Source organism: Pelophylax lessonae (genome assembly GCF_965119305.1).
Source record: "Pelophylax lessonae genome assembly, chromosome: 6".
In the NCBI taxonomy this organism is placed as follows: Eukaryota; Metazoa; Chordata; class Amphibia; order Anura; family Ranidae; genus Pelophylax; species Pelophylax lessonae.
In genome coordinates this window covers 55,388,280-55,409,722 of record NC_138773.1, presented here as the reverse complement: position 1 = coordinate 55,409,722, position 21,443 = coordinate 55,388,280, and the positions used below count along the sequence as shown (strand labels likewise).

Below are 21,443 nucleotides of genomic sequence, written 5' to 3'. Positions count from 1 at the left end.
CATGAGTATGCCCTGGGACTTTAAATGAGGTGCAGCACATACAACCACTAAATACTGTACATAGTAGACATGGTTCACAATTTAATAATCAATAAATCTCATCACCTTACATAGAATGCCAGTAATTGGATATCAAGCTGATTTGTAGTGATTCCATAACAGTACATATTATACATCATTAAAAGTTCAGCATGGTGGCCCCAGAGGCTTTAATTGCAATATTCTCTATCAATTGTCCTATATACCTTATACTTTTGTTTTACTTTACAGACATTCATTGTTGTTTGCATTTACTCTTGAGGAAGTGAGCGCTGACTCACGAAACGTGTTTCGTTTTCAAGATACAGCCATATGTTTTTCATCCAAACATGTCTTGATATACTTAACTTTTGAATATGTATGATATGTATTGTTATGGAATCACTACAAATCAGCTTGATATCCAATTATTTGCATTCTATGTTATGTGGTGAGATTTCTGTTATTACAGTTTAAACCATGTCTACAATGTATTTAGTGGTTGTGCGTGCTGCACATATATAACATATATTTTTTATTATTTTTCAAGATAAATAATTCCAAAAAGGCACAATGCCAAACCCCAAATTTCAACTATTATAAAAATAGAACATCTCTCATAGTAATGCACAGACCAGACCATCAAAATGCCTAGTATAATGACCACCTTTAAAATGTATAAATAAATCTTTTCTATTCAAACACAGGAGCCCACAGATACCACATTTCACCATATAAATATGTATAGAAACATATTCCTAGATACAACAGATCAATATTGTCTGAGAATTTGGCTGAGTAATATACATCATTGTAGGCTTTATACTTCAAAGCATATAGTAATTCAAATAAAGTATCTCTCTCCCATTGACTATCCATCATCAGATGAATTAGTATATTGATTAACTATGGCATCCAGAAATGAACTCAAAATGGGTATTACAGACATAACAACTTACTGAATCTTAAAGATATAAAAATAAAACCTGAGAGAACTCTATCCCACCCTTTGCAACATTTTAAAATGACCAGAGTAACCTTGAATTTTTCCAAAAAATCATTTTCTGTGTGCCAAAGGAAACCCCAGTCTCAGATACCTACAACATCTAAACAGCTAAACAGAATACAGAGCAAAACCTCTGCTCCAGCTGGGTGCCAAAACACACCACTAATATCCATATTTTGGCTATTCTGGTTCTTGCATTGGGTTCCTAAATGGTGCAATGGCACAATTCCAAGCTGGAACAGATGTTAAGACCTTTGTCTAGAGCAGATAACAAAAAAGTATGGAAATACATAATATGTATTGAATTGCTGGAGGGCTCTAAATGGGGCTGGGTGTCACCGTGGGGGGGGGGGGGATGAAGGTTCTGGAGGGGGTTAGAGAACTCTGTAGCAGCCTCAGTGGTGCTGAAGGGGATGGAGTAGAAAATGGGGACTCTGGAGGAAGTTGGAGGTCTCTTCAGGAGACTGGGGGTTTACCAAGAGCATTGTGGGAGACTGGAGTGCACTGCAGAGACTGGAGGTTACTGTGGGACACGGTTGGAGACTGGGGGCTGGAGATTCTTCAGAAGCTATGGAGCACTGCAGGTGGATGCAGAACATTGTGGGAGGTTGAGGGTTCGGAGCACTATGGGTGGTTGAGGGGTACTGAAAGTCACTATAAGAACTGGGAGGCACTGTGGCAGGTTGGGGAATCAGCAGCTTGCTAGAGGCCTGGGAGGGAGGAGGCTGTGAAGCAATGAGAGGGGAAAGCCGCTCAGGTGTGTGTTCCAAACCCGGTGCAGGTCAAATCCGTCATCCAAGAACTGAAAAAATCCAAAATTTGAGACCGCACTCAGGGTATATGATGAAATCAAAAAGGTATCTTTATTCCTGATATAAAAAGTAGACAGACGGTGTGCAAACAGACGTGCCTGGTTGACGCGTTTCACGACGCTGTAGGTCGCTTACTCATAACCACAGGGAGGAGGAGGCTGTGGGCCGGGAGTGCAAAGAAACATATTGTCAGGATTTTTACAGGTTCTTTTGAAGAATGACAAGAAGCCTGCAGTTAGGAATAGCCATAGTTTATTCCTTTGTTTTTACACTGACAGTTTGACTTTAAATGAGAACTTAATGAGGCCACAATACACATGTGATGGATTTACTTGGTAGTCCACATTCTCATCATCATGAAGTTTCAAGTGCAGTTGAAGGTCTCCTCAGGACATGTATTGCTGAATGTATCCCAGTACTGGGAATCACACAAAAGCCAACATTTCTTAGAAATCTTGCTCAATTATATTGCGCTGACTTGCTGAAGGCGAATTGGTAGATAAGTGGTAGCAGCCCATCCAGGGGTCTGAGAGAAGTATCTCTATCCAATTTCCTACAGCATTTCTAATTAGGCTCTTTGCTGGGCTCTGATCGTTAGAAATTGCTGATATCTCAAAAGTGAAGTGATTGTTCTTTACCTGAAGATCAGGAATATTAAGATTTTTCACTTGAGATATGAATAGATAACTTAAAACGTCTATAGCACTGTACAACCCTATTAGCTGTATATAGCAACACAATATTCCAGATTAGATGTCATTAAGCTACATGCTTTTAAAGGGACACTTTGGATACAATCAATTATTGTTAGAGTGGCCAATTTTTCCTTTTTAGCAGTAAGGTCATTTATTGTTATTAAATTATGTTCTTCTATTTTACCACTTTCTGCACTCGGCAGTCGCTCAGTCAGGTCTCTGCCGCAATCCTATATGGCCTTCCTAATATGTAAAGAGAACCGGTCAGAGCCTAAAAAAATGTCTCAGCTAACAATACTACTGACATTTCGGCACCATGAAGTTCTTGAAGGTACTTCTATAAAGTGCAAATTCGTTTCCATGTCCTTTTGTAGCCTCTTGGATTCTAGGCACAGGAAATACACTGGGCTTAAACTGGTCAAGTCAGCAGTAAAGCTGTCCCTACACTAGCAGAATTGTGTTCCAAATTCTAATTTTAAGAACATTCATTAAATTTTCTAATCATTAGTGGGGTCAAATTGACTTCCGGTTTCGACAGTAGTCACGAGAAAATGAAAAGGAGGATGGAAATTTTTTCTCCAAGTAATGAATTCCCAACAGTGAGTATGGGTTTCGATCAGGAAAGTCCATTCATTCCAAAATCGAACGTTATAAGCAAACAACATTTTGAAGTACTTTGTCAATTCATCAAATAAAAAAAGGCTATTGTATGGCCAGTTTTAGCCCTAACCTCTCTTGGAACTAATTCCCAGTCTTAGCCATTGAACAGTTCAATCCCAGAACGTCAGCAACTGGTAGAGTCTCTGGTGAAAAGTTAGTGGTGAGGCGTAGTATTAGGAGGATGGACTTATGACCTCTTAAGACCCCTGCATGTTAACCTATGTGTCCTTGCACACATAGGAGTTTAGAGGCAGGGGCTTTTAGAGGCCAAAAAACCCCCACTGCCAGCGCGTCCAGAAGCAGCAGCTTTTTGGCAAAAAAAACGCTTGGTACGTCAGGCGCTTAAGCGGTAATTCATTTCAATGGCCAGAAGAAATTATTATTCTGGGCAATAAAAAGAATTAACACCCAAATAACTGACGCACATAAACGCACCTAGACGCGCTTGCAAGTGTCAAGCATTTTGTTGCCAAAACGCTGCTGCCAGGAGAAAAGGTGTCCAGGAGAGATGGGAAAATGCCCTGTGTGCATGAGGCCTATGGGTTGATTTGATCAGAAGTCAAAGTTTTTTTTTACAGCCTGGGCCTAGGATCCAACTAGCCATATGGGGATTCAGAAACTGAAGATTGAAGAATAAGTTCACCTTTCGTAACATGTTACATCCATATTCAGGGTGTAACATGTAACATGTTACGAACGGACTGGCCCCCGCACCTCCCTAATTCCCCGATCTGACAGCTAGCGGAGATCTTCTCCCCCTCCTCCTCCCACTAACTGCCATAATTAAAAAATTAAACGTGAGCCGCCCGGCCTCATCGCTCATTCACAGTATCCTGTGGATGGAAAACGACAAGGTTCGGCAGCCTTTGCGACTGTCGGCTTGTAGTTCTCAACAAGCAGCGGCAAACAGATACACAGACAAATCTGCAGAAGACCTGCATGGCACCAGCGATTTGCTGATGGCTGGTGCAATGCATTAGAGGCTCCAGAAGCAAAAAAATAATAAATGCTAATTTTTTTACCTGCAAAAAAAATGTAATTTATTATTATTTGTTAAAAGGTGAACTCATCCTTTAAACACACTGAAGTTCGAAAGATAGTATGGCCCTGATTCATTAAGCTGCAATAGTGCCCAAAATCTAAGATGTGCTAAATAACATTTTAAATGGTGCTTATGGTTGCGGAAGGTTTTACCCCTTTCATGACCAGGGCATTTTTTTGCTATTCAGCACTGTTCTACTTTCACTGGCAATTGCTCAGTCATGCAACCCTGTATGCAAATTTTATTTATATCATTTATTTCACATAGATAGAGATTTCTTTGGGGGGTAGTTGATTACCACTGGGTTTTTTGGGGGGGTTTGAAAATATTAAAAAAAAAAAAAACGATATTTTCTACTTTCTATTATAAAACATATTCATTAAAAAAATAAAAAACTTAAAAAAAAATTGAATTTCTTTTTAAATTTAGGCCAAAATGTATTCTGCTACATGTCTTAAAAAAAATAAATAAATAAAAATAAATAAAAAGAAAACAGAATAAGTGTTTATTAACTGGTTTGTGCAAAAGTTAAAATTTTCTACAAACTACTAGAGGGAGTGTGATAGTGTAGCAGGCAATCTGGAGCTCGCTGACACTGGCTGGGAGGTACAATTACTGACACTGACAACAATAGTGACACTAATACAGTGAGCAGTGATAATATAATACACTGTCACTGTGGTAATAATATTGGCTAGGAAGGGGATTACATCTAGGGGCGATCAATGGGTTAACGGTGTGCCTAAAAATGTGTAATGTATGCTGCTATTACTTTACTATCTATCTGTTCCCGGCACACAAATTTCTGTGTTTTTGTAAACACAGAACTCTGCGTGTGATTGGTCACAGCCGATCAGCTCACTTCAGCCAAAATCATCGGCTGAAATCAGCTGCCAAACTCATGCTGTATCCAATCCCAGCACAGGTCGACAGGAGGCGCACATGTTTGCCCCCCCCCCCGAACCCTGGAAGAAAGGTATGTTGCCCGTCCATTCGCAGTACATCTACTGTGGGTGGACAGCAAGTGGTTAAATAACAGAGAACAATTGGCCGAAAGGCCACTTTGGCATGCCTTAGGGCTCGTTCACACTAGCGGTGCTCTCTGAGGAGCGATCCATCTTTGTACAGTGCTCATTTCATGTGCTTGCAAGGTGTTTTCACTTGAATGGGTCGCGTTCAGCAGATGCGTTGAGCATGTGCACACCCCTGGCCATTGCCCCTGCAGCTAAAGGGGGTATCAATTGGGGAGGGGGGGGGGGGTTAAAGTGCAGCTCAACCACTGGGTTGTAGCGCCACCCAACTGCTAGTATATACAAGCCCTTAAATTGTAAGGGGTGAGAAGTTAGAACCCCCTCAAGTTTTGGGAGATAGACCTCCTCTGTTTGTCCTGATAGCTACTGTCACTGGTATTGAATGTGATGGGAAAGCCATCATTTTATTTGTCTCCTCAATGACAATAAAGAGGAAATCTTCAAATTAAGACATTACTTATGGTGACAACGGTTAAAGAGGAGATTTTGCTATCTTTGGAGAATTTCTTGTTGACTTCCTATTTTGTCTACAGGGAAGTAAAGTGAAATCTATTGAATGTTAAACAAATGTAAAAAGGAGAATGAAAATCTATACTATTCAAAACTAAAAAAATAAATAAAAAAATTGGGCTTTAAATATTCTTTAAAATCGAATTGAAATCTGCTCATATTTTGCCTTCCCTGATTTCCCCATTTCCCCCTCACCAGCTGGCTAATGAAACCTTTCTGTTTTTAATTGTGTAGCTTTTTTAAGACCCAATGACATTACTGGGTCTCTACTTATCTGTACAAAATTCAGGTAGATCATGGTTGGTAGGAGGGTCCAGGAGTGTGCGGCAAACCACTCTAGGTATTGTCCACATGTGTTGCTGTGCCTTTATGATTGAAGGAACTGAAATCAATGGAAGAAAAGAGCTTGATGATTCTGGAAGTCCTCCAACCAGGAAATGAGGCAGGCTCTATCTGACTTGCTGCTGCAACTTTTACGTCAGCAATTTCAGTCCAGGAGAGGAGCCTGTTCAACTGTGAAAGACTAAGGCCCCATTCACACCTGAGTGATTTTCATCTTGTAAAACGCTCAGCTCCAAAGCTCCAAAACGCCCAATAAGCAAAATCCCATTCATTTCAATGGCCCCTGTTCACATATGAGCATTCTGTTGCCTGAAGTAAAACACCTGAAGCTCAAAAAAGTACTTGAGCTTCATTTTGGCAGATTACAAGTGGTTTTGGCCCCATAGACTTCAATAGTAGTGCCTGACTTGAGCAGAAAAATGCTCGTAAAACTCTCAAATAGCAGCTCTGCACCCCTAATTTCCTCTCCCTCTCCTCCCCCTAGTGCTTTCTATAGGCTAAACAAAAATGCCTTAAACTGTAAAACGCTTGTAATGCACTTCTAAAACGCTTTAAAAAATTTACAAAAAAGCACACGAAGAAAGCCAGTAAATCGATACGCTAAGATGTGAATGGAGCCTAAGGCTCCTTTCACACTATGGTGTTCTGGATCACGGGCGGAATTGACGCAATTCTGCCCGTGATTCCAAAATACCGCAAATCGCGGGATGCCCTTGCGATCCCCATTATTTTCAATGGTACTCAAAACACGGCATGATTTTCCTGCGATTGTTGCCTGACATAAAATTGCGCAAACCTAATCGCGGAACAAGAAGTTCCCGATCATGTTGCGATTTGAGTGCCATTGAAAATAACAGGGATTACAAGGGTGTCCCGTTATTTGTGGCGACTCGGAATCCCGGGCAGGATCGCAGTGTGAACGGAGCCTAAAGGTAAGGCTGGAGTACAGCCCTTAAGACATGTTTAATATACTATCACTAAACAATTGATTGAGAGCCCACTTTGATATGTCTTAGGTGCACTTTAATGTCTCCTAAATGCTATTGCAGATTTTCTGTTACACGTGCCTCATCCTCTGGGAACCATGGCACCTCCCCAGGCAGGCAATAATCTACATCATGCCACTCTGTTTTGCTGGTAACTATTGCCAGTTCCACTTTCTGACGCATACCAAATTTCCCCGCTGCTGTCTTGCTGAATATGCACTGCGAAAGGAGGATATAACAGAGCATGCATACAGCACTGGTGGTCTGATACCGTTTGATTTCTGCTTTTCATCTTTGCGATGCTGGCTCAGCGTATGTCCATTTTCAAAGGTAGAATTGCAGAGTTTATTAGACACAGCAAATACCCACTTACAAGGAGACTGGTAGCGGAGCGCTCCTAATGGGCTAGCCTTCTTCTGAAGGTCCCCATTGTTCACAGAGCCGCTTCCTCGCGCAGCTTGCCTTCTGTAGAGAATACATAGACACATTTTATTAAAATGCTAATGAAAGATTTGGCTTTTAAGTGGAAATAAAACGTCACTTTTCTCCAGGCTTTTCCTTTGCACTGGGATTCGTTTCTCTGTTTTGATGCGTAAACCTTTTGATGGAACCTCCTTTCCTAAGAAGTTCAGGCAAAGAATCTTAATTGAGCATATTGTCTGCCGAGATGCCCGGTTATTTTCTCAGAAGATAAAGCTCTTTCATGTGAAATGGAAATTCATTCCAAACCTGCAGACTTTTCCTGAGCAATTTTTCCGCATCACTATATCATATTCAAATTTAGAAGCTGAATTTCAGTCCGATGGGGTGCGTAACCCTAGCGGTGCGCTACTGGGGGCACGGTATGATATTATAGGCCAAAGAAGAGACAGTATTTAAGTATTAACAGCTTCATGGTACCCAGGCAATAGCTATGCTGGATGTCAAGTATTTATGGAAATGGCTCATCAAACTTATAAAATTTTCATTTAGACTCATTCAGAGTCTAACCTCCTGAGGGATTCTAATTTTGCTCTTGCCATCCATCTAGGGCAGTTGGCTCACAAAATGCCACTGGTTGCTGGAAACTTTAAAGTGTACCTAAAACTAGGGATGCACCGATCCAACTTTTTTGGATCTGATACCGATATCTGGCGTTGTGAAATCGCCGATACCGATACCAGAACCGATCCGGAGCTACACACAAAGCATGCGGCTGCAGTACAGAGCAAAGCCGCTGCTTCATGTGTGTGGCTCCTCCCTTCACAGGCGGAGTGCATCTGATATCACTCCGCCTGTGAGCCGGACCTATACAGGAAGTAGCGGCTCCCATCCCATACTACTACTGCACCTAGTAAGGGATGGCTGAGCCGTTACTCAGCAAAAACCAGATCGGCCAGTGGATCGGTCAATGTTACCGATCCCCCTATCCATCAAAAATGGCCATATCGGCGCCGATATCCGATCCGAATATCGGATCGGTGCATCCCTACCTAAAACCAGAACTTTTTTTGGAATGGTTAGACTTCCTGTGACCTTTTATTGCTGTTTGTTTTCCAAGTTGGGAGATTCCCCCTTTTTTATTTGTGCGGGTCACCATTGTCATCAAGACAGAAAGTGATGAAGAAAGTCTGTGTGGGTTCTGATTTTTCCAGGTCATGGTATAGCTAATAGACGTCGGTCATTTTCAACAAGACTTTTCTGTAATCTTGAAGACGTTTCTAATGAGTTTCAGAAAGTATACCCTAGCATTTATTTACACACAAATAGCACAGGCACCATAACCCAGTCACCATGGAATGTGTCAAGGCAGATATTCAGTGTCCAAGATCAGGATAGGAGATGCGAAAGTTAAGGAACCACCTATAAGTGTGCACAGTCTATTGCATTAGGGTGCGCACCCAGAGCACAAAAACAAAGGGACGGTGTCAGTAGAGCAGGTGATGGAGTCAGTAGAGCAGTGGACATGTCATTTGGGCATAGGCTAGTGTCAGTAGAGCAGAGGCTGGTGTCAGTAGGACAGAAATTGGTGTCAGTAGGGCAGTGGACAATGTCAGAGGTTTTTTATTTGTATTACTAGAATTTTTTTTTTTTTTTTTTTACAGTATTATTTTATTTTTTATTTTATTTTTTTACAATTTTTATAGGAGTTGGGGGGTTGGGGAAATAGCTGTCTCAAATTTGAGGACAGTGAATGAATGGGAAGTGCTCTGTGCTGAGCGGCTTCCTGTTCATTCACAAACCAAAGCATAGTAAACTCAGTTTACTATACTTCAGGTATGAATGGATACAGGAGCAATCAGTACCGATCACTTACTGTTTTCATTCAGGAAAGGAAGGAGTCAGTAAATGAAATACTTACTGGCCCTTTCCCCTTTCTCCATCCTGAAACATCCCCCACAACAACCAGCAGGAGAGCGGAGGAGGGAACCTGGAAACACTGCCGGGGTTAGGGGGGGGGGGGTCCCTGAGTGGTGGGGGAAATCAGCACTACACGGGGGACACACTCTGTGCACACGCCTATGGAACCACCATATTCTAATTACATGATCCCAATCTTGGTGTTAGGGAGTCTGCATATTTGCTAATCCTTCTAGCCACATGATGATGGCGTGAATTGATGCTATTTAAACCAAATATTCCACTGTTGTCATTGGAACAGGAAGAGAAGGTGCTCAGTGGGACCTGTTCCAGTGTCAACTGCCAAAGAGGGAACTTCCCCTTAATTGTGATAAATGTCCTTTTATTTTTTGGCTTATGTTTGGGATAGGAAGTGAAGGGTAATATAACCAATGGAGCACAAACAGCAGAGAAAAACCTACAAAGGATGTGACCATTCTCTAATCTACTCTAGCTAAAAGTATAGGTATAGATTCCTGAACCATTACCATATTAAACATTTTTATAACCGACATGGCTATAAATGCTGGGGTATGTTCCTGAACTCATATCCTGAGTAGCAAGCTGCGCAATACTACGAAAACGACAGGACAAATACGGACATAAAAAAATATTGACCAAATTTCACAGAATTTTAGAATTCGACCTAAATCCTTTCAATTTGTGCTTTTGTAGATTGGGAAACAAAATATTTTCTTGTCTCTAGATAGGATATAACTTTTGCCTTGATAATGTCCAGTATACTATTAAAAAGCAAACCAGCCCAAGATATTTGGTGACTAAGAAAACACACATAGGTATTAACCTAATCCCACAGTGGCAGATTTCACACGATAGCCCTGACCGCCAGGCACAAGGAATTGATTTAGATGTGGGAAGATATTTTTTTTTCTGAAGCTTGAGTGGGAGTTCTCCGACTATCTCATCTTGCACCGTATAACTCATATCATTGTTCGTTGTGTTTACTGCTGGGTAAACCTGGCATTTTAATCTGCTGCTTTATGTCACCAAATACCCTTTCCCCTATCTGTCATCCCATGACACGCGCCCTACGCCATAAAGTGTGAATCAGGCAGTTGACATCCCAGCGTTATTTACAAGCATACCTATCATCTATGCTCTGCTGATTCCCATGATCGTATATTATCTTATATGGTTGGTGTCATTGTGATTTATACAATGAATGTAAAAATTTAGCAGTTTAAGTGAAATCTCCAACTTTAGTCCTTTTTTTCCATAGTTGTACATCTGCAAGCTCAAACCAACTTTACTTTAAGACCGCCATGGACATTAGAGAACTGTTAAATATGCAGTAGGAGAACATCTAATGCCCAGAATAAACCTTATTATTTATTACAAAAATTCCAAACGTTTCAAGGCCATACATTAGACCAGGGTTTCTCAACCAGGATTTCATGGAACCCCAGGGTTCCTCTAGGGCAGTGATGGCGAACCTTGGCACCCCAGATGTTTTGGAACTACAATTCCCATGATGCTCATGCACTCTGCAGTGTAGTTGAGCATCATGAGAAATGTAGTTCCAAAACATCTGGGGTGCCAAGGTTCGCCATCACTGCTCTAGGGGTTGCTGGGGGTTCCTTGAGTGATCAGCAATTTTGCCTCTCAGATAAGTTCCCACTGATACCACTGATCTTTTTAGCTATCTGTAAGGAATAATTCTTACCAATGATCACAAGTGTAAGAAGCATTCTTCCCATTGACCATCATGCTAAAGTATCATGAGTTGTAGATGTAGTAATTTTTAGCAGGGGTTCCCTGAGACCTGAAACTTATTTCCAGGGTTCCTATGGGTTGAAAAGGTTTAGGAAGGCTGCATTAGACCCTTCACAGATAGACAGTTCAAGTTCAATTCATAGCAACAAGGACCAATAGAATGGATGCCTCCCAAATATTTAGTAGTCCCCCTACAAGTAATAAAGAAATGATTATCTCACCCACCACAAGATATCACAATTGCCAAGATCTCCAGATGTTCCTGTGCATCTATTAAGGGCACAGCCCTAATAGAACATTCTCCGATTTACTGCAAGAGACTAAACAACTGCCACATATAGATAAAATGGTTTGACAACGTTAGCAATGACAGCAGGTGGTTTACCATATTTATGGTTACAACTTTTCTATTGGTTGAACTAGATGGACTTGTGTCTTTTTTCAGTCAGGCTAACTATGTAGCTTTTGCCATACCTTACTCTGCAAGCTCTTGAATGTACATGCCCAATCCAACCTCCCGCCTGGTTGTCTCTTGGCCGATAGGTCCAAAAACATTTGGTTCATGGTAGTGTATACATATATTTCACGGAGTGGGAAGGGTTTGACCACTGCAAGGACATCAGAAACATCTGGGGCTGGGTTATCAAGGAGATCGCTATTTTCACCAAGATGAATTTTCAGGGATTGTAAGGTGCGTGCACAGAGTGTATAAAGGTCAAAAGGTGTAGGAACTTAACTTTTGGGCCATTGAGTAAAAGCATTTGTGGGCAGAAAGTTCGGTAGTAAGCTCAGTTTTGCCAGCCTTGACAGTGTCAATGACAATGACAATTGTCCTCCTTGACAATGAGAACAGCTGGAAAGGCCAGGGTGACAAAGTCTAAGAGATTAGAAAGTTAAAAAAATAAAAACGTATTTAAGTGAAAATAATATTTTTCCTGATATATATACTATTAACCGCTTGCCGACCGCCGCACGACTATTTACTGCGGCGGTCAGCCCCTCACAGGCAAAGCGACGTAGGGCTATGTTGCTAGCCTGTGAGGGTCTAGGGAGCGAGCGCGCGCCGCCAGAGGCGCGCTCCCAGGCGGTCACGGACCCCTCCACGCGTGTGACCGGCGGACCCGATGTCCGCCGATCACTCGCGATCGTCCGTTAGAGCAGGAGAAAGGCAGGCGGCTAATGTAAACAAGCCGCCTGTCATTCTCCCCTGTGTAAGAATAGTGATCATACGGTTCTACTATGTAGGACCGTTGATCACTGTTCCTACACCTCAAGCCACAGCCAATCACAGTTAGAATCACGCCCCTAGGGACACACATAACCCCTCCCTCTCAAAAAAAGTTAACCCCTTCACTGCCAGTGTAATTTTACAGTAACAGTGCATATGTATAGCACTGATTACTGTGGTAATGTCACTGGTAACCCCAAAAGTGTCAGAAATGTCAGTCAAGGGTCCGATCTGTCCGCCGCAATGTCGCAGTACCGCAAAAAAAATTGCAGATCGCCGCCATTACGCGTAAAAAAAAAAACAACAAAAATGACAAAAATCTTTCCCTTTGTTAGTAAACGCGATAACTTTTGCGCAAACCAATCAAAATACGCTTTTTGCGATTTTTTTTACCAAACATATGTAGCATAAAACAAATTGGCCGAAAATGTTAAAAAAATTAGATTTTTACATTTTTTTGGGGAATTTCATATAAAAAAATGTGAAAAATATTGTTATTTTTGCAAAATTGACACTCTTTTTTTGTTTATAGCGCATGATCAAAAAATCGCACAGGTGATCAAATACCTCCAAAAGAAAGCTCTGTTTGTGGGAAAAAAAGGACGTCAAATTAGTTTAGGTACAGCGTCGCCCGACCGCGCAATTGTCCGTTAAAATCACGCAGTGCCGAATCGCAAAATAGGCCCTGGTCAGGAAGGGGGTAAAATCTTCCGGGGTTTAAGTGGTTAAGGCCAGTTAACAGTACACAGTTTATTTTATCTTACATATTTTATCTAGCTTCATGAAGTCCTTTAGCTGACAGTACTAACCCAGATCAGAAAGCTTGTGGTTTCATCAACCCCCAACATGCTGGCTTATGGATTCACCAACATTGTAAACCATCTAAAGCTCCACAGTTCTAAATGGCAGAGCTATTAATGTACAAGACCTGTATCCAAGAATTCACTTTGCAATATTTATCAGGGGCCATCAGACAAGCCCCTTATCTTTCTTTGGTGCTGTGTTAGCAAAATCTCTACAGCATCCCAACTTACTAGAGGAAACAGATTGTATTCTTCCCTATCTCTTATGCCAGGTGCCCCAGTGTCACGCAGAAATATGGATTAATAACTCTTGTTTACAACTGCCGGCTAGACATGAGTCACCATTATGAAAACAGACTGTACTGCTTATGTGCCATTGGAAGAAACTGGGATGTGGGACAGAATTCATTTGTGTCCCAAACTAAAAAAATTATAACAGATGTTTGAAACCCATAACAGAAAGCCACTTCTTAACTTTTCATTATAAATACATAAAGACGATGGCGTGTAAAACTGCTGAAACATTCAAGACTAAGGTGGCAATCAACTTGAATAGGAAACATCTGTGGACATCTCAGTTCACCGGCTTTGGGGAATCTAAAAAAAAAAAAATCCCTAATTAATCAGTTCTTCGTCAGTGTTGTTACATGTCTTCTTCAAATACAGCTAAGCCCCCACCATCGCTCACTGCTTCATACACAAATCTGGGCTGAATGTGTACAGCCACAAAAGACTGCGGCTTAGATTGGAGAAGCTCCCTGTTCATATCCAGATGGATCCCTCCTTATAAATCTTCATTTTTTGTTCACGCTCTATAGCCATTAGCCAATGAATCAACAGATTAACTCCTTCCAGACAGAATTTTATTACTGGAAAATTAATCTTTTGAATTGCTTTTGTCCTTTTTACACATTACCAGGAAATTGTGTCAGTACAAGCAAGTTTAGAATATTAGTTCTCAACCAAAGTTTTAAAAAAAACCTTTGAGATACTTCAACAACCACATGGACATGCTTCAGGGGTTGCATCCAACATGGCCAGCCATTGATCTGCTCTTCAATTGCTGAACAACAGCCTTTCTTAGGTCCCTACTCCCTTACATGAGATCATATAATGAATGACATGGTGGAGATTTCCCAGGATTTATCATCCTGTGGGCAAACCCTTTCTGAGGTTCAGGCAGAAAATGATAGGCGAGACACTGATGACCCACCATGGAATGGTCTCAAAGAGTGCCCTGTCATTTAAGCTGTTTTTCTAGCAGGGAAGCCTTTTCTGATTTGATATAGTACATTAAATATTACATTTAAACTGCCAAAACATTTGAAAAGTATCAGACAAAATCTTGTACTCTACCCACCCTAATGGTTTCCATACTGCCCATCTATTGTCCCTTCTACTGGTCTACCTAACTATTTCCCGTTATCGGCCATCTGCCCCCCTCTCCTATAGGTCCACTTAAGCCTCTCACCTTCCCACCTGTCTGTCCTCTTTCCTGTAGGTCCACCTAAGTATGTCCCCTCCCCATCAGGGCCGGTGCTAGACTATTTTATGCCCTAGGCAAGACCAGCTACTTGCGCCCCCCCCGCAAAAAAGGGAAAGGGTTAAAAACTCCTCTATGTGACCCTGATCTGATGGTTCCTCCATGTTATGCTGTCATACCCAGTGACCCCCATATTCCTCCATTTCACACCCGGGGACCCTGATGTTCCTCCATGTCACACTCAGGGACTTTGATGTTTTTCCATGTCACACCCTGGGACCCCAATTTTACTCCATGTCATGCTGTCATACCCACTGACCCGATGTACCTCTATGTCAGATCCTGATGTTTTTCCATGTCACATTTGGGGACCCTGATGTTCCTCGTGTAACACCTGGGGACCCTGATGTTCCTCCGTGTCACACCTGGGGACCCCAATCCCCCATGGCACACCCAGGGACCCCAATTCCTCATGGCACACCTGGTGACCCCGAACCCGCTAGACACGGTGGCTCCTGGTGGAGGGAAAAGCAGCAGTCAGAGAGCTCCACACGTCCTTCATCACCAACCTCCTCAGACCATTCTGGTGCCTCGTCGCTTCTGCCCCAGTAAAGGTTCCGCCTTCCAGCGCCGAGATCTGGCTCAGGTGCAGCTCTCCTCCGCTCCCTGCTTAATACCGACCCAGGGAAATAAACGCCTGCCCACCAGCTCAGTGCAGAGAGTCACTTGCCGCTCAGCTCCACCTGAAGAGGATCATCATGCAGGCAGCACTCTGGGGGGCTCCCTTCTTGCCTTTTGGGGCACCTCTAACAGTGGTGGAAAGCCAGGGCCTGGTAGCTCCACCACTGCCCAAGACACTTGGCATCTTCCGCTGTCCCTTCTCCCCCCCACCTCCGCCCCTCGCCTCAGCTCACAATAATCATTCATGATGGAGAATTCATGATGGAGAGAGAGTGCCGACTCCTGGCTGCGCCCCTAGGTGGCAATGCGCCCTAGGCGGCTGCCTAGTTTGCCTAGTGGAAGCACCGGCCCTGCTCCCCATCCATCTGTTCTTCCTCTTATAGGTACACTTAAGTATCTCCCCTTCTGATCCATATGTTCTCCCTGCTATAGGTCAACCTAAGAACCCCCCCCCCCCCACCTATCTGTTCTCCCTCCTATAGGTCCACATAAGTTTCTCCCTTTCCCATTCTTATGTTATCTCTGCTATAGGCCCACCTAAGTATCCCTGCTTCCAATCCATCTGTTCTAACGCCTATCAGTCCACCTAAGTATTTTCCCTACCTATCCATGTGTTCTCCCTGCCATAGGTCCACCTAACCTTCTTGCCACCTGTCTGTTTTCCCTCCTATAGGTCCACCTAAATATCTACCCTTCCTTCCGATTTTTTTGCTTCTTTAGATTACACCTAAGTATCTCTCTTTCCTAACGTTTTATCCTCCCTCCCTGTTTAGGTGATTTTCTCCTCATTTCCTGTCTGGTGACAACACAATAAGTGACTGGAATCTTCCCAGAGAGGGCACAGACAACAACAAAAGCTTAAAGTATAACCAAAGGCAAAACTTTTATTTTTTTAAAGTTTTGGACAGAATGGAGGCGGATTAGAACACCTGCCAGGTTTTTATTGCTACCTCTGTATTGCTACCCCTGCCCATGTTAGGGAGATTCAGCCTCTCTATTTGTCCTGTTTACCTTTATCGTTGAAAGTGAAAATGAAAGAAAATCCCACATTTTGGCATGTCCCCAGAAAAGTAATAGAGGGGACATTTTCCAATGGGGACACTAGCTATGGTAACCTGGGGGGCTCCAAGGGATTCCTGTAATTTGCAAGGATTTCCTCTCACTTCCTGTTTTGGCTTTAAGACAGAAAGTGAAGGGAAATCTCCCCAATGGGACACAGATGAAAGCAATATGACAGAGATTATAACCCTCCCTTACTCTATCCAAAATGTCTTTGTTACATGCTTTCCTGTTGGAGAGATCCCCCCTACTTCCTGTCCTGGTGGCCACATAGGAAGTGGGAGGAAATCTCCCAAACGGGAACTCAAGCAACAATACCAAGCTGACAGAGTTCCTGCCACCTCCCCACCTTATCCAAACTTGGAAAAAAAGTGTATGCTGGAGATTAAATAAAAGTTGAACTCCAGGCAGATATAAAAGACAGAAAGTAATACAGCTCTGAACTCAATACTTTATTAAATATATTTTTGCTAAATACAAGCAGTGTAATTACCTGAATTGGACCTGGTATCAGCCTCTTGCAGTCCCTGTACAGCTGTAGGAAGAAGCAGTACAATACACCAATAAGTGCATGTGCCGAAAAGAAGCATGCTGATAGGAGGAAAGAGCAGGGTAACAGAGAGATGAGCTCTTCGCTGTACTGCTTGTCCTTCCACTGTCACAGAAGTGAGGTACTGCCTGGGCTTGAATGAAGTGGCTGTCACTCAACCCAGAAGACTGAGGACATCTTGTAATAGAAAAGAAGTACTACATGGGACATCTTTGGATTGAAGTTGAGTATTGCAGTAAAGGATGTTTTTGTTCATCTTTTTCTAGGCTATTCATTATTTAGTTTTTATCTGTGTCTGGAGTCCTGCTTTACAAGTGTGTAAAAAGTAGATTAGCCACATGCTGCAAATCTTGGAATGTTTCTAGTTGCTCCTCGTGTCAGGCTTCCAGAGCATTGACTAGACAGAGGACAGACCAGGCTGCAGCCACCCAGACTTAATGTGCATGAGTTTAGGGCCTATACATCTCATTACATGTCAATCATGACTCCCGCAGAGGTTTGTCCCTGCTGTGTATTGACTCTCATTTCCAGGCTACTTCATTAACGGCTGGCAGTTTGGCTCAGGGATGAAAGCCAAGTTTTTTTTATTTGCAAGATTTTAAACCAAACTGTAGTGTCATTTCATTGACAAAGATGATGAGGTGTCAAAAGTCAAGGCATTTTAATATATGGCTATCAGAAATTATTTTTTTGTGATGCGACCATTTGTTGTTTTCATGCTTATACAGAATACAGAATACTTATTCCCAAAGGGAAATTGGGAAATTGTGGCGAAACAAACACACTTAACAAAGACAACACAAGATCACAACAATAAACGGAACAAGATACAAAAACTCAACAAAATAAACCCAACAAAATGTATGCAGTTATGTATTTATTATCACAAATTGTCGAATGCAAATAGAATGCAAATTGGAGCTCAAAGTGGACCTTCATTTTAAGGAGATCTAAACCCAGAAATCTTACATAATCTTAAATATCTTAAAATACTTTCAAAAATACTTTTTAATCTTTTTATATCTGCAGCATTAATTTAAATTATACATGGTGACCCCACCATTATCTGGGATGTCACATGCATCCGTGTTGGAGACCACTAGTGGCCATTGCTTATATATGGCCAACCACTGTCACTGTTGGGAACGGGAAGCCGGTCCAGAGCAATCATTTGCAGCCAACGCTGGAGCAAGTGCATGCAGATAGAAATTTGCTGAAAGAGGCTGCAAGAGCTCAGCATTAGGGATGATCGAACGGTTCGGGTCGACCATCGATTTGACCTGAACATTGACTGTTCGAAAATTCGGCCGAATTTCAAACTTTTTGCTGAAAAAGTTCGGAATTCGGCAACCAGAACCGACCAAAATGCAATGGGACAGGAACTGGGCTTTAAAAGCCAGTGATTGGACCAGAACCATCAGTAAAAGCCAATTGAGGGGGCAGGAGAATGCTAGGAATGTGATTGGAGTGACTAGGGGGTCCAGAGGCCAATCATTAGTGAATACGCCCCCCAGTATATAAGATAGCCCCGCCAAATCTCTAGCATTGTAATACAGGGGCTGTGGAAGAGAGTGGAAGCAGTTCTGTTACTCCTGCTTTAAAGTGTCATTTAGCAATTATTAGTGTGAGAAAAGGGATATCTAGTGTAGTTAGGGTACTATTTTCCTCTATAGTTAGATTCAAAAATATAGTTTCTGTAGGGAAAGTGTTAAGTGTCAGGGTGACTGTAGTGTAGTGTAGGGTTAACTGACTCTGACTGCTATGGCAGGGTGATCAAACCCTTCCATGTCAGGGTGACCGCTATAGAGAAAAGATTGTTTCTCTTAGATCTGCTATAGAACAGGATGGTGGCTTCGCCCCTGGCTGTCACACCCGGCTTTTTGTTGCAGGCGTTTAAAGGGCTTTTTTGTGGATGTGTTTGGAGGCAGGCATAACATCAGAACTTCTGTGTAGGGGTATATTTACACACACACACACGTATGTATATATACACATACACATATATAGGTGTGAAAGTAGCAGAACACTATGCTTGCGCTAATGAAATTATTAGCAGGCATAGGGCACCGCTCCTATCACACCTATATGTGTGTATGTATATAAATACATATAAGTGAGTGTGTATATATACCCCTATACACAAGTTCAGATGTTATGCCTGCCTCCAAAGACCCCCAAAAAATGCCCAAAAAAACGCCTGCTACAAAAACGCCCAGGTGTGTGTTGTTGCAGGCGTTTTTTTTGGGCATTTTTTGGGGGTCTTTGGAGGCAGGCAAAACATCTGAACTTGTGTATAGGAGTATATATACACACACACTTATATGTATTTATACACATACACACATATAGGTGTGAAAGGAGCGAAGCCATATCGGTGTTAATTATTTCATTAGCGCAAGCATAGTGTTCTGCTACTTTCACACCTATATATGTGTATGTGTATGTATACATACATGTGTGTGTGTGTGTGTGTGTGTGTATATACCCCTACACAGAAGTTCTGATGTTATCCTGCCTCCAAAGACGCCCAAAAAATGCCCAAAAAAACGCCTGCTACAAAAACGCCCAGGTGTGTTGTTGCAGGCGTTTTTTTGGGCATTTTTTTGGGGGTCTTTGGAGGCAGGCATAACATCTGAACTTGTGTATAAGGGTATATACACACACACTTATATGTATTTATACACATACACACATATAGGTGTGAAAGGAGCGAAGCCATATGGGTGTTAATTATTTCATTAGCGCAAGCATAGTGTTCTGCTACTTTCACACCTATATATGTGTATGTGTATATATACATACATGTGTGTGTGTATATATATATATATATATATACCCCTACACAGAAGTTCTGATGTTATGCCTGCCTCCAAAGACCCCCAAAAAATGCCCAAAAAAACGCCTGCTACAAAACCGGCAAGGTGTGAAAATAGTGGAGCTGTTCTATTGCAATTCTAATAGAAACAATCTTTTTTTTCTGGTTCTGGACATGCTACAGAGCTGAAACTTCACAGGTACACATTTTAGACCCCCCACTAAATCCAAAGAAATCTCATTTTTTTTTCCAATAAATTTTTCAATAATTGGCTGTCTATCAAAAATGACAATTTTTAAGAACTTTTTTTTGTGTGATTAATAGTCCCTGGGGCATGACCCAGAACCCTAGGCACTTTTTAGGGGCATTTATTGGGTTTTAGGGCTTCAAAATGGTGTTTTTTGATTACCGAAGTTCGGGTCCCATTGATTTCAATGGGGTTCTGAAATCCGGGCCGAACTTTCGGGTAGTTCGGGTGTTCTGGTCGAACCGAACTTTTCAAAAGTTCGATCATCCCTACTCAGCATCTGTAAAAATAATAAACAATAGGTGAAAATATTCAAGCAAATGGCAACTATTTATGATACAGAGTAGTATAGCAAAATAAAATCCATCAAATTAGGGTTTAGATCTATTAAAAAGGCAATATTTTTGGATTTTATGTAACCTAATGAAGGGTTGGAACAGTCTTTCTCAACCTTTTCATCCCAGAGGAATTGTTGAAATAACTGTTGGATCTCATGGGATCCCTGCTTAAAGAGAAGTTCCAGCTACCTGGGGTAAAATCAAAAGTCAGCAGCTACAAAAAGTGTAGCTGCTGACTTTTAAAAAACAGCCACTCACCTGTCCCAGGATCCAGCGGTGAGCTCACCCCAGGCGGTCTCACCCACTGTGTTCGGTTTCCCGGCTCCGGTATCTTCCCTATGGGCTCCCGGCTGTGACAGCTTGTGGCTTCACAGCCAAGTGCCCACTGCGCATGAGCGAGTCGCGCCACGCATCCTGAGTGGTGGATGCAGTCTTCTGGAATCTAGCAGTGTCCCTAAAGACTACAGGGGGAAGGAGAACTCTTGTTGCAGAACGACACAGTGCTCGGAACGCAAGTGTGAAGCGGGTACCTGTAAAAATTGGGTACCCGCTCCTCAAAAGTGCCAGTTGTTTAAGAGGAGCGGGGAACAAATCCTTCCCCTCTTTGGTGGAGCTCTGCTTTAAGATGTAGAAAACTTTAGATAAAAGAATAAAGAATGAGGCATACCTCGAGTATTTGATTCTCCAGGAGGATCATGTTACAACACCCTTTGCTCTATACAACTAAATATTACTATAACAATCATGAAGTAAAAAAATAAAAAAATAATATTAAGAGTAAGAGCAGAAAAGAAAGGCTGATAGGTAAACTTATTGTGTCCTCTTAGTAAGTGAAAGGTATCCCCTTTGTGCTGAAGGCTGCGCTGAACCGACTGGTCGTGGGTGGGTGGTTGTGTGGGCAAGTAGGAAGGAATTCCTCCTGTAGGTTGTGCCCAGTCTTTAGTGATGTTAATGAAACCCTTTGGGGTTTGGGCTGCTTCCTTTTTGGTATGGCCTTATGGTCATATCCACATGTAGACTTCAC

At 42.1% G+C, this 21,443-nt stretch overlaps 1 protein-coding gene across 4 annotated transcripts in view; it reads left to right on the top strand.

Annotated features, from left to right (window-relative positions):
• CACNA1H (calcium voltage-gated channel subunit alpha1 H) overlaps positions 1 to 21,443 on the top strand; it is a 742,004-nt gene that overhangs the window by 559,894 nt on the left and 160,667 nt on the right. The gene's annotated exons all lie outside the window — the stretch shown is intronic.